This window comes from Rana temporaria, chromosome 4 (assembly GCF_905171775.1).
Source record: "Rana temporaria chromosome 4, aRanTem1.1, whole genome shotgun sequence".
NCBI classification, from domain to species: domain Eukaryota; kingdom Metazoa; phylum Chordata; class Amphibia; order Anura; family Ranidae; genus Rana; species Rana temporaria.
The window spans coordinates 265619343-265632815 of NC_053492.1; the positions used below are offsets into that span (position 1 = coordinate 265619343).

Consider the following 13473-nt stretch of genomic DNA (forward strand, 5'->3'; position numbering starts at 1 on the left):
GATCTCCCAGCTGAGTGGTCCGGGCGAATCGGCTTCAGGCGCCGCACGAGGGGGGAGTATCCAGCTGGATCCCAACGGCTCCACAGTCAGCTCCCAGTCAGCTGCCACGATGTCCACGGTATGGTAAGCCGTCTGCAAAGCTGTACTGTGCAGTGTGCGGTTAGCGCTGCGCGGTCATTTGGCAACAGATTCCCATACAGGGGGGAGGAATTGGAGCGAGGCGGCTAGGGGATCACACAGGCTTCATCACTCCTCACTCCTCACACGCTCGCATCTTCCACATCCGGTCACGCCCCCATCGAAGCGCCCAGGTTGGAAGCGCTCCGGGGGACTGGACTGGTGGAGGTAACCCCTAAGTGATCTTTTGCATAAAAAGTTGGAGCAGTCCTGTGTGCTATAAGGGAGGAGATCTGGACAGTAAAATTTAATTTAATTTAAAACACACTATATCTGGCAACAGTGGCGCAGTGGGATGGCTCTTTTGGGATCAGTAAACTGAGTAGATCCCCCTGGTAGGGGCAGCGTGAAAAAAAAACATTTCAAAGCACATGAACAGTGTTTATGGTGGGGGCGCAGATAAAACTGTGACTCTTAAGTGATGGAATATCACCCACTAAAGTGAAAGGGGAAATTAAGGAGCCGGCTTGCTTTCCTTGGACTGTCAACCAGAGAGTTTTGAATGACTGGGGCAATTAATTGAAATAAACGTGCAAAGATGTAAATTAGAATTCGCACAAAGGTTTGAACTCTGCACATTGCATATTGCACTTTATCCCCTTATCCACCTTATTCCCTCCTCTCATAGCCTACGGAAGTAGGAGAGAGAGAGCTGTTTAATTAAGGATATTGGCTCGTATCCTCTGTTGATAAAATCAGGTGAATCCCAATTATCTTGCTCCTTGCTCCAGCCTTCCCCTCCTGCCACATAGGGATAGGGATTCTCTCCCTATGCGGATCGAAACAGCGTAATACGGTGTGATTGGAGGGTGGAGCAAGAAAGCGCAGGCGAGCAGCTGTATGTAGCTGTATGTATCCCCTCTCCATACCTCTCCATACCTCCCCTCTTCACGGTTTGCTCCGCTCCGCTGAGCTGATTGGGTGCTTTGAGCTCCCCTGACGGGGGGGGGGGGGGGGGGGAAATCCGCTGCTGATACATTTATTGGACTGAATATTTTGCATGCCTGTTAGTTGCAGCCCATAAGGACAGTTAAAGCTCATATTTTTCTACCGTTATATATTTAACAATTCTTCACTGTATGTCCATAAGTGAGACATTGAAAGTATATGAGGACCTGGGCCAGTGAAATATAGCAGCGAAAACAGGGGGGTACATAGATTTTGAGAGGTTCACTAAACTGCTGTGCCTCCGAGACCAATATAAAACACTCTAGAACTTCAAAAGACCCCTATTTCTCTCTGGATAGGTTACAATGGCAGCAGCTATAAAAAAAAAGGACAATCCAACCAGGAGAGTGGGTGCCCCCAAATAACAAGAGCGGCGAAAGATAAAGAGAAGGCCGCGCAGGCGGCAAGCAGCAGCGGTAGCAGCTAACTGGAACAGAGTACACATACCTTAGTAAAATCACCTGCAAAAGCGGCACAGCATTCACAAACACAGGGTAAAAATCAGACCGGGGCTGCGATGGACAGGAAAAGTGGCGGACAAGGAGGGGGTGCAACGGCATCAGCAAAAACTTTGGTAGAAGTTCCCTTAGTAAATATAGCAGATGACCCCAGGCGGGAGGAAGAGCCAACACTAAAGGAGATATTAAGCGCCATAAATGCATGCAGGGGGTCACTGAACAATTTGACCAACCAGATACAAGAAATAAAGGAAGAATTAGGGATAATGGGCCAGGAACTACAAAAGACTGTACAGAGGATTACATCAGCAGAAGAGAGAGTGAGTCAAGTAGAGGATGAGGTGTATATATTAAAACAACAGATGCAAGAATTAAAGGAACAAAATGGATGGCAGGCATCTAAACTTGATGAAATTGAAAACAGGCTACGCAGAAATAATATTCGGGTGGTGGGCCTCCCAGAACATAGTGAGGGTACTGACCCCATAAAGTTCTGTGAAGGATGGTTTAGAGACATTTTTGGGGAGGATGCCTTTTCACCACTTTTTGCAATAGAAAGGGCCCATAGAGTCCCGTTCAGAGCGCACCTCAGGGATGGACATCCTCGGCCATTACTCTTGAAGTTTCTTAATTTTACTGATAAAACCGCAGCACTGCAAAAAGCAAGAGAAAAGGGAGACATTTTTTACAATGGCTCAAGGATTTCATTATTCCCAGATTTTTCTCCAGAACTCAGCAAACGTAGGGCGGAGTTTACGCCTATCAAACGTAACCTGTTAAAGAACAAAATTAAATATGCGCTATTGTATCCAGCACGTTTAAGAATAATGACAGTAGAGGTCCTCAATTTTTTGATACACCAGGAAAAGCAGCACAGTGGCTGGAACAGAATAAAGCACAGGAAACTACAAGCTGATGGACTGGATATTATGGAGTAGACTGAATAAGGGCTATAAATTTGGAAAGTAATGGGGGGGGGGTTCCCTTTTTTTTTTTTTTTTTTTTTTTTGGGGGGGGGGGGGTTTGAAATAAGGAGGAATTATGTTTTGAAATACTAAGGAAGAAAAGAATAGTAAAGCAAGTGCACTTTAAACACATATTAAAAATTAACACTAAAAATAGAAGTTAGGATATGGATAGATATACAATGGGGTAGGGGGTAGTGGGAGGGGAAGAAAAGGAATATATATTTTTTCACACATATTTTTTTTTTTGAGCGAGTGTTGGGGAGGTGGTTGCGCAGGATCACGATAGATATGGGTAATGTAAGGGAGGGATGGAAGGAAGAGGTCACATGTACAGCCCTAAGGGTTGGCCTTGATAGGCAAGGGGGGAGGGGAGGAGGGGGGGAGGGGGGGGGTAAATTAAATTATATCATAGCACAAGTATCACGTTATACTCATTTAGCACAAGGGAAGGAATTGCATTTGAATACACACTCAAATGCATCTTTCTTTTTTCTCTCTTCCTGGGTAGTTTTAAAAATGGTATATAATTTTTTTTCTTTTTCTTACCTTTTGATGTTAAGGGCCGGCTTTAGATTGATATCTTTGGTTGGGTATGAGACCTAAAATGATAAATATAGGCTCCTGGAATGTCCGGGGGGTGGGGGACCCAGTGAAAAAAGCTGCAGTTTTCACTACCCTGGAGTGGTATGGGGCAGAGGTGATCTGTATTCAAGAGACCCATTTGACTAAAGAAACAAAGTTAAGATTGGTTAACAAAAGAAAATATCAAAGCCTGGTGCTGTCACTAAATACAGGGAAGAAATGTCCCCTAAGTAATTGGAAAATAAGTCCCTTCTGGTTAGAAGTGATGGGGAAGCCAGAAGAAATTAGTATTAGGTTGAGGGAATTTCTGGACTTTAACATAGGGACAGCGCCAGAGGGAGTGGTGTGGGACGCCCTAAAGGCATTCCTCAGGGGTATATTGATCCAGCAGGTAGCTAAGATTAAGAGAAACTCAAGGGAATGGGAGGAGAAAATCAGGGAAGAGGTCCTAGAGGCTGAAAAGCAATATGTGGAAAATCCAACATTGTCTAAACAGCAACTATGGCTGGAGAAGCAACAGGAATATAAGTTAGTGGTTAATAAGAAAGTTGAAAACAAGCGTCTATTTCAGGAGCAGAGTGCTTTTTCAGAGGGGGAAAGTGTGGGCCATACTTTGGCCCTCCTAGCAAAAACTAATATGGCACCCTCTAATGTTCCAGCAGTTAGGATGGTAGGAGGTGGGATATCATCTGAAACATCTGTAATAGTGGATACGTTTGCAGCTTACTATAAAGATTTATATAGTTCAAAAAAGGGGGAAGCTAAAGGGCAGATGGAAGAATTTTTTAAAGGAATAGAAATCCCATCTCTTTCAGAGGAGGACAGAAATGTCATTGAATCCCCAATTACATTAATGGAACTACAACAGGCAGTCAAAGGACTCTCTAATCAAAAGTCCCCAGGGCCAGACGGCCTGCCAGCGGAGATTTATAAGCAATATGGTGAGGTGCTGCTCCCTGAACTATTAAAAAAGCTGAATTGGGCGAAAGAAGGAGGAAGGCTACCCCCCTCAATGATGGAAGCAATTATTATAGTGCTCCAGAAGGAAGGGAAGGATCAATTAGATACATCATCCTATAGACCCATATCTTTGCTTTGTTCAGATGTAAAAATATTGTCTAAAGTATTGGCAACGAGAATAAACAAATATATACAGAAATTAATACATCCAGACCAATCTGGATTTATTCCAAATCGGTCTACGAGTATAAATATAAGAAGGCTGTACCTAAACCTACAGACTCCAGCGGAGAATATGGGAGATAGGTCTATTCTATCATTGGATGCCACCAAAGCCTTTGATAGTCTGGAGTGGGAATATCTCTGGCATGCTCTGGAGAAGTTTGGGTTTGGTCCATCCCTTATTAAATGGATAAAGCTACTGTATAATTCCCCAAGGGCCAAAATAAAAATAAATAATGAAGTTTCACAGTCGTTTGAACTGGAAAGGGGAACGCGACAGGGATGTCCATTGTCCCCCCTCCTCTTTGCCCTGGCAATTGAGCCTTTGGCGATTGCTATTAGAGCAACACAGGAAATACAGGGGTTTCAGAGAGGAGTAGAGGAGGAAAAAGTCGCACTGTATGCGGACGATATCCTTCTCTTTCTAGGCAACTCTACAACCTCCCTTAAAACTGCAGTTCAAACAGTAGAAGCGTTCGGACGATTCTCGGGTTTAGTGATAAACTGGGAAAAGTCAACACTCTTGTTAGTGGACCCGGCAAATAATATGGATGGAATAGGAATCCCTCAATTAAAAACTGGGGAGAAGATGGAGTACCTAGGCATAGTGGTAACACGTAACCCAGAACAGTTTGTGAATGATAACCTAGTGCCACTTCTGGGTAAATTCAAACGTAAAGCGGAGATATGGGGACATTTGCCACTGTCGGTTGCCGGCCGCAGTAATTTAATCAAAATGATATGGATGCCACAATTGCTCTATGTGCTCCACAACTCCCCAGTATGGATTGATAACCAATGGTTTAAAAAGATAGAGACCCTCTTTAGGACCCTAATCTGGAAAAAGGGTAAAGCAAGGATCAGTCTCCGAACGTTGCAATTACCAACAAACAGAGGAGGGCTGGCGGTCCCACATCCTTATAGTTATTATTTGGCGGCACAGTTGCAGCATTTGGGGGGGTGTAGTATAGAGGGCGGAGGAAATGCGAGTGGGAAAATGATACTAAGTGGGTCTCCTCATGGATCTGTAATAGAGACCTTAGAAGCCAATTCCTTCTCGGTGAAGAATCCAACAGTAAAGATGGTGATGAAGATATGGCAAGCAGCAAAATTAGCTCTGGGCTATAAAGGATTAACAGAATATTCCCCACTATGGGATAACAATAATTTAAAAGAAATTTTGGCCATGGGGAAACTAAAAGAATGGGAGAAACGGGGGATAACCAGAGTGGCACAACTGTACACAGGTTGTACATTAAAACTATTCTCAGAGTTAAGTAGTGAATTTAGCATTCCAAACTCCATGTTTTTTACTTATTTACAGGTTAGACACGCACTACAAGCCCAATTTAAATCACAGCCGGTAAGCTGGCAAAAGCTCACGCATCTCCAAAGACTAATTAAGACGGGGGTTCTGAAAGGTCTTATCTCAGAATTATATGAACAGATTAGTGATCAGTTGATAGGAAAAGAGAAGTTGAGCAAGAATAAACAGAGGTGGGAGGAGGATATTGGACCCTTAACGAACGACCAATGGGATAGGATACTGGAACTGGGGATAAGGGTCTCATTAGCCCCGTCACAACGGGTCTCCCATTTATTTCTCCTACACAGGGTCTACTATACTCCAAAGAGATTATATGGATTTGGATGGAAGTTGGATGACAAATGTCCCAGATGCCAAGATACAGGGGACCTTATCCACATGATGTGGAAATGCCCAAAGTTGCATAGGTACTGGGTTGGAATCCTGGGCACTATAAATGTAACTTTCGGCACCACTCTGGAACTTGAAGCTAGGGTCTGCCTATTAGGATGTATTGAGGAAGGAATGGGGCAGAGGGATACATTAGAAGCAGTTATAAGATGCCTGTTTCAGGCAAGGAAACTAATAGCACTAAAATGGCAAGCACAAAATCCACCCACAATAGAGGAATGGTTTAATGTAATTAATAGCACAATTGGGAAGGAAAGGGCAACTTGGATTAGAAGGGGCAACCTCAAAAAATTTAAAGCAATATGGGAACAGTGGTTAGGTAAAATAGGTCGCTCACTTTAAATTAAAGAAAAATGGGTAATAATCTAAGGGAAAGAATAGAACTAAAAACGTGTATGCACTTTAAAGTAAGATAGGAGGGAGGGAGGGGAGGGAGGGGGGAATGGAACGAATGGACGCTTTTAATGTTTGTAATTATTCGCTTGTATGCACATAAAATGCACTAAGAATGGAAAAAAACGGATTTGTAAATTTTTCTTTGTATTTGTATGGAAACAATAAAAAAAAGTATTGAAGAAAAAAAAAAAAAATTGATACCCAACATGTCATGCTTCAAAATTGCGTCCGCTCGTGAAATGGCGACAAACCTTTACCCTTTAAAATCTCCATAGGCAACGTTTAAAGAATTCTACAGGTTGCATGTTTTGAGTTACAGAGGAGGTCTAGGGCTAGAATTATTGCTCTTGCTCTACCAATCGCAGCGATACCTCACATGTGTGGTTTGAATACTGTTTACATATGCAGGCCCTACTCACGTATGCGTTCGCTTCTGCACGCAAGCTTGGCGGGACAGGGTGCGTTTTTTGGGTCCTAACTTTTTTAGCTGGCTCCTAGATTCCAAGCAAATTTGTCAAACCCTGATTAAACCAAATAAGTTTATCTTGGTCTCATCGGAACACAGGACATGGTTCCAGTAGTCTATATCCTGTTTGCAGGCTTTTTTGTGCATCATCTTTAGAAGAGGCTTTCTTCTGAGACAACAGCCATGCAGACCAATTTGATGCAGTGTGTGGCGTATGGTCTGAGCACTGATAGACTGACCCCCCACCCCATCAAACTCTGCAGCAATGCTGGCAGCACTCATACGTCTATATCCCAAAGACAACCTCTGTATATGACGCTGAGCACATGCACTCAACTTCTTTGGTTGACCACGGTGAGGCCTGTTCTGAGTGGAACCTCTCCTGTTAAACCGCAGTATGATTTTGGCCACCGTTCTGCAGATGAGTTTCAGGGTCTTGGTGATCTTCTTATAGCCTATCCCATCTTTACGTAGAGCAAAAATTATTTTATTCAGATCCTCAGAAAGTTCTTTGCCCTGAGGTGCCATGTTGAACTTTCAGTGAGAGTATGAGAGAGTGAGAGTGATAACACTAAATTTAACACACCTGCTCCCCATTCACCCCCTATGACCTTGTAACGCTAACGAGTCACATGACACAGGGAGGGGAAGTGGTTAATTGGGCCCAATTTGGACATTTTCACTAATGCCGCGTACACACCATCACTTTATGTGATGAAAAAAAATGACGTTTTTAAAAACGTCACTTTAATTGACTGTGTGTGGGGGAAAACGTCGTTTTATGTCTTGTAAAAAACGACCAAAAAAAATTGAAGCATGCTTCAATTTTATGTGTCGTTTTTCAAAAGTGCACTTTTTACTTCACAGAAATTGACCGTGTGTAGCAAAAAACGTCGTTTTCTAAGACGTTTTTTCATCCACGCATGCCCAGAAGCTACTTATGAAGCAAGCTTCAATGGTAAAACGTGGTGGAACGTAACCTCGCTTTGCAAGAACATTGTGAGAAAAACAATGGTGTGTAGGCAACTTCGTCTTTGAAAATTGAAGTTTCAAAAACGTCATTTTATACTTCACAGAAAGTGTCGTTTTTTTTCATCACATAAAGTGATGGTGTGTATGCGGCATTAGGAATGTACTCACTTTTGTTGCCAGCAGTTTAGACATTAATGGCTGTTATTTTGAGGGGACAGCAAATTTACACTGTTATACAGGCTGTACACTCACTACTTTACATTGTAGAAAAGTGTAATTTCTTCAGTGTTGTCACATGAAAATATATAATAAAATATTTACAAAAATGTGAGGGGTGTACTCACTTTTGTGAGATACTGTAACTGAAGAGACTTTTAGGATTCATAAAGCCAGCATGAATCTACCAGCAGCTGTTGATAGTAGAAAAATCTTCCAAAAAAATCTTTTAAATGAACAGAGAACAGCAGAGCTGAAGAAAACATGTTTACTGTCCGAAAAACAATAGCAAAGAACAGAAGCATTATGGTTGTGGTCGGAGTTTACCAGTGCAGACCAATGAGTTTTTACCAGTGTTCATTTCTCCTGTAGGCGGCTCTTTATCCAGCTGTTTATGAATTCGAAGAAGTCCTGTGCCCATCAATGCACAAGCCAGGAAAATGATTGCCATGTTATACTTACCTTCTCCACATTAGAGCACTGTCCCCAACTTCCTCCTTCATCCAGTGCTGCCGGTCCTCTTCCTGCAGAATGGCAGTCAACAAGAAGAGTTCTGCTTTAAGTACCAAGGGAATGTTACTTGGACCTCTGGGAAGTGTAAAGCTAAACACTGTACATTTATGTCTAATTAAAACCATACTGTCATGACGACATTAGTATGTCACATAATTAAATCAACTGTCATCAAATGAAAATGAACACAATTTAAAAAAGAACGTCACTGAAAAACAGATGTTCCGCTCTCACTTCCACTGGGATCACCTAGGCAATTCCAGTGGAAGTTCACCCCCTTCTCCATGCCTGCAACCTCCTGGGACACGTCACAGGTCCCAGCAGGCTGTGGAACCATTCAAAGAGTGCAGCGTGGCTCGCGCATGTGCAGAGGGGAGCCAGTTGTAAAGCCACAAGGAGTCACAGCTGCCTTCCCATAGTAAACGTGCTGGCGCCGGGGACCCAAAGACCGACTAGAGGAGGACAGAGCTGAATCTCTGGACAGGCAAGTTATTTTTTTAAAGTCAGCAGCTACAGTACTTGTCACTTTAAAGCTGCATAAGGTGTCAGAATTTGCAAATATTCTAATTGTGAAAGGCAGACATTAATGTTTATCATGATTTTGTTGTAACTATTATAACTAAACACATCAATAAAATAAACATATAAATACATCTTTTTTTACAGCAGTTTATTGAGGCTGCAAAAAAAAGACTTCTCATGTTGCAATATAGTACTAATTCAAACCAACAACTTGAAACGTGATAAAGTTTCGGTAATATCTATTTTTGTTGCAGGTGAGCAGGAGTGGAAAAAATGTGTCACAGTTCTGTCAAGTCTACCTATCTGACAGTGAAGAATGGAAAGGCGTTCAGGCAAGATCACAGAAAGGCTGATAACAAGGTGTCAGCTATGAAAACCACACTGCCTTATATGTTATTTGCTTTGTCCAAGTTCTTTGGCAAGTAGCAGGAAGGAAATTTACATATATACTATGGTATCACACACATAAATTTATCGCCATCTTTATCAAAATAACAGAAAGCTCACAATTAAAATTTCCTTCACTTTTATAAAATAGTAGTCATCAAAAAGAGTGTTTACTAGGGGAAAGGCCGAAGTAGATCATACCAAACCTTTGACCCCAGGAAAAGCAAGGTTGGAAAAATAAGAAATTTCCAAATCATAAAGACTAACCAGTAAATAGTCGAAGATTTAAGTAGAACAACCTAAACCTTTTTGCAGAGAGAAGGTGATTCATAATATGAAGGATGAGAAGGAGTTCTAACTCACACCCAAATGTGTTTCAGGGATTGTGGTAGCTACATCATAACCTACCCAATTACCCTGCCCTAGGGAATTCTGCTACTAAAGAACAGAGTATCCTACTTGCTGATCTACCAGGGCAGAACATGACTAATTAATGTTTGTACCCCCCACCCCCCCTCAAAAAAAATGGATTCCGTTCCTTTAAAGCATTTTATACATCACAGTGCTTGTGCTGTGTAATTTGACCCCCTGTATAACATAGAAATACCTGGCTGATCCTGCCTGGTTCTGCCCTCCCCCTGTAAACTGACCACAGTTGCTAAGCCCTGACACCACGGTCAGTTTACATGCCTCCATCATCCATAGCTCTCCTCTGTCCTCTCCCCCCTCCCTACCTGCCTGTCAGCTCTATGTCTGTAAGCCATCAACCACCTCCCCCCCCCTGTCCCCCATCCTGTCTCTATTAGTTCTAAAGTAAATCTTCACTGTCACCCCCTTTTATGCAGCATTAACACACAGTATACATATTTGTGGAAAACATAGCCTCTAAGTACCGTTTTTTTAGAGCTCTTCAGGCCAGTCACGTGACTCCTAGTGCTCTCGTCCCCCATCTAAGGGCTACAGCGGGAGGGACTGAGCAGCCAACACAGCAGCCACGTGACCTCCCGGCTGACATCAGAAGGAGATCTCTGCCCCTCCCGCTGTTGCCCATACATCGGAGTTAGAGAGCGGTCGGGGGAAGAAAAAGATGGATACTTCTTTAGAGGAAGAACAGAGGTGCATTTGTGCACAGGACCTACACTGTTCAAGTGGAGAACATCTAATGAACGGATAAGAGATCTGGAAACCATACTTTACAATGTAGTAGGAAACAGTGTAGATACAAATGTTGCACCCCAGACCTTCCTTCTAGGGCTACCAATAAATCTAGCAAGGATGGAGGCATAAACTGAGGTCATCTGTTGCAGCAGGACTGTACTCTGTCTTTTAAAGCAGAACTAACGAGAGCTTTACTTACCTTTCCTCCAAAGGTTTCGGTCCCTTGCCAGCGCCAGCATCTTTTTTTTGTTGCGCTGGTCTTCGGCTGACTTCATCAATTGGCAGGGGATGACATCACTCCTGCACATGTGCAAGAGTTATTTATCCCAGCACACAGAATGTGGGCCAGCGCTGAGGGCAAGCAGGTAGGTATATTTTATATTGTAGTGACATTGCACATCTCTTCTGCAATAAAGAGCTTGCCTGCTCACAGTGAGTAACAGCGGAACTTTACTTCTGCTTTAAAAGATATTTTGCTTAGCAGACAAATACCTGGGCTCAAAATAAGGCAAGGCCTTGTGTACTCACAATGAAAAGAGGGTAGTAGACAACTGGTGACTAAGTTGTTGAAGGCCACAAATTTCTAGGGCCATTATTCAGGGTTACCTCTAAACTGATAACCTGTAATTGCTTCAAGGCAAGAGCAGCAGTGGGATGAATCTTGCTCTAGGCTGAGGCAACATGCACACTGGGCTTAAAAAAACATCTGTTCTCTCGGAAGTAAAAAACGCTTGAGCATTTTTTGTACAAAGTTTACACGAGTTTAGGAGAGTTTTACGTTTTTTCTACCTACAAGCTCCAATCAGAAACGCGAACCCGAAGGTTTTTTTTCTGCCTCTAAACCTTATACTCAAAATACGTCTCTTAACGTCCTAATGTGCATGGACACATAGGATAACATTGAGCTGCTTCTACAGGCAGAACACAAAACTCCTGTAGAAGCAACGTTTTGCCAGTGTGCATGGAGCCTTAATGGTGGAAACAAGCATGTGGAGCATGCAACTGGTGGTGATTTTATAAAAGAAAGCACCTAGTGGAATCAACTCTGAGGTAACTCACTGTGTGCTTTAAGAGTCTTTCTCTATGTTCAACTAAGAGGAAAAGGTGCTACATTGGGGGGGGGGGGATCTGATGACCTGGGAGTCTAGTCTTCTGGGAAATATGTGAAGTTGAAAAGCTGACCAGTGCATACTTCAGCCATTCCCCCTCCTGGGGTTCTTGCTGGATTTTAAGCATTGGGGACCTTCTATAATTTGAAGTTCTATATTTCCAGTGAGCATAACACAATTGCAAGGTGAAGAGGTAAATGATTATTGGTTTGCTTCACTGAATCTTTTCCCTAGAAGATGATGGTTGTTTTACTGATTGTTTCATTTTGGAAATTTTGGTGGACGGTTAACATGAAGGTGATGGATGATGAAATTTCCCAAAATTCTTTTTATCGTGTTTTATGGATGGTGAAATTTGATAATTTAATCAAAATTGGACACTATTTAATGACTCTTGCTATTAGTACCTTGCTTTATTTTGAATATTTGTATATGTTAGGAGATATTGATTTGTAATTCACAGTGTTCACAGATATATTTTTTTTATGTAAAGAGGTGGTGAGCACTGCCCACAATTTTTGATTGTTAATTATATCAAACCAGAGACTGCCACAGCTGCAACCTGGAGAGAGCTTTATGGCTAACATAGTACACAAAAATCTGGAAAGCACTACTTGCAGAACTCATCAGAAATGCAGTGGCGGTGTGTTCATTAAGGGTGCACGGGTGCCACCCCCTCTGTCACATCTCCCCCTCTATGTAGAATGGATAGATTCATGCATAGCATGAATTTATCCATGGGCGCTGTAGCCACCCCTATTCAGGTGTCCGGCCCCTTTTCGGACGCCGGGCGCCTGAATTACAGTGGCGGGGGTGTTTTTTTTGAAGCACCTGTTTAGAGCCATAGGCTCTAATAGGCTTCAAAAAGGTGGACTTGGAGCGCAAAGCATTGCGCTCGCAGTCCACCCAGGTGTGTTAGAAAAGCAAATTTCTTTGTTAACACTGAACCACCTCTCTCTCAGCGAATTAGGAGGCGCGGTTCTAATGGAACGCCTAATGGAACGGAAGAAGAGACGCACTTGAGAACAGAGAACCATGGAGGACACAGGAGCCGCCGCCTGACCCGCAGCATGTCCCACAGCTTGCCACTGCCACCCGCCACCAGGATGGAGTAAGTAAGTGTGTGCCGGTCAGACAGCGAGGGGGGGGGGGTGGACAGAGGCTGCATATGATGGGCACAGGGGCTGCATATGATTTGCACAGAGTCTGCATATGATGGGCACAGAGGCTGCATATGATGGGCACAAAGGCTGAATATGATGGGCACAGAGGCTGCATATGACGGTAATAGAGGCTGCATTTTATGGGGCACAGTGGCTACATTTTATGGGGCACAGTGGCTGCATTTTATGGGGTTTTTGTTCAGTTTTTTAATATAATTTTTCAGTTTGTTTGCACCCCCCAAAAATTTTGAGCACCAGTCTTCACTGCCCAAATCTCATATTCCAAGTTAGATTTACTCACTGTGTGAGTCTCCAGAGACTGGGTCACACCAAGGGCTATGCCTTTACCTGCAACCCTCTCTTTTCTGCAGCATCCTAAAGCACAGATTTTACACAGCAATGCCTCCTCCCTATGTAATGGAAATGGGGAAAAGAGGAGGCATTTGTAGTCCAAATCAGGAGAACAGAGATTAGTTACAATGTTGCTCCTGCACACACAGTGCAGTGAGTGTATGTTGCCACTCTAGAAAGTGTGGTCA

General features: G+C 43.0%; 1 protein-coding gene across 4 annotated transcripts in view; it reads right to left on the reverse strand.

Annotated features, from left to right (window-relative positions):
• Window positions 1-13473, reverse strand: part of CDK19 (cyclin dependent kinase 19) — a 251856-nt gene that overhangs the window by 24232 nt on the left and 214151 nt on the right. The window lies entirely within an intron of this gene.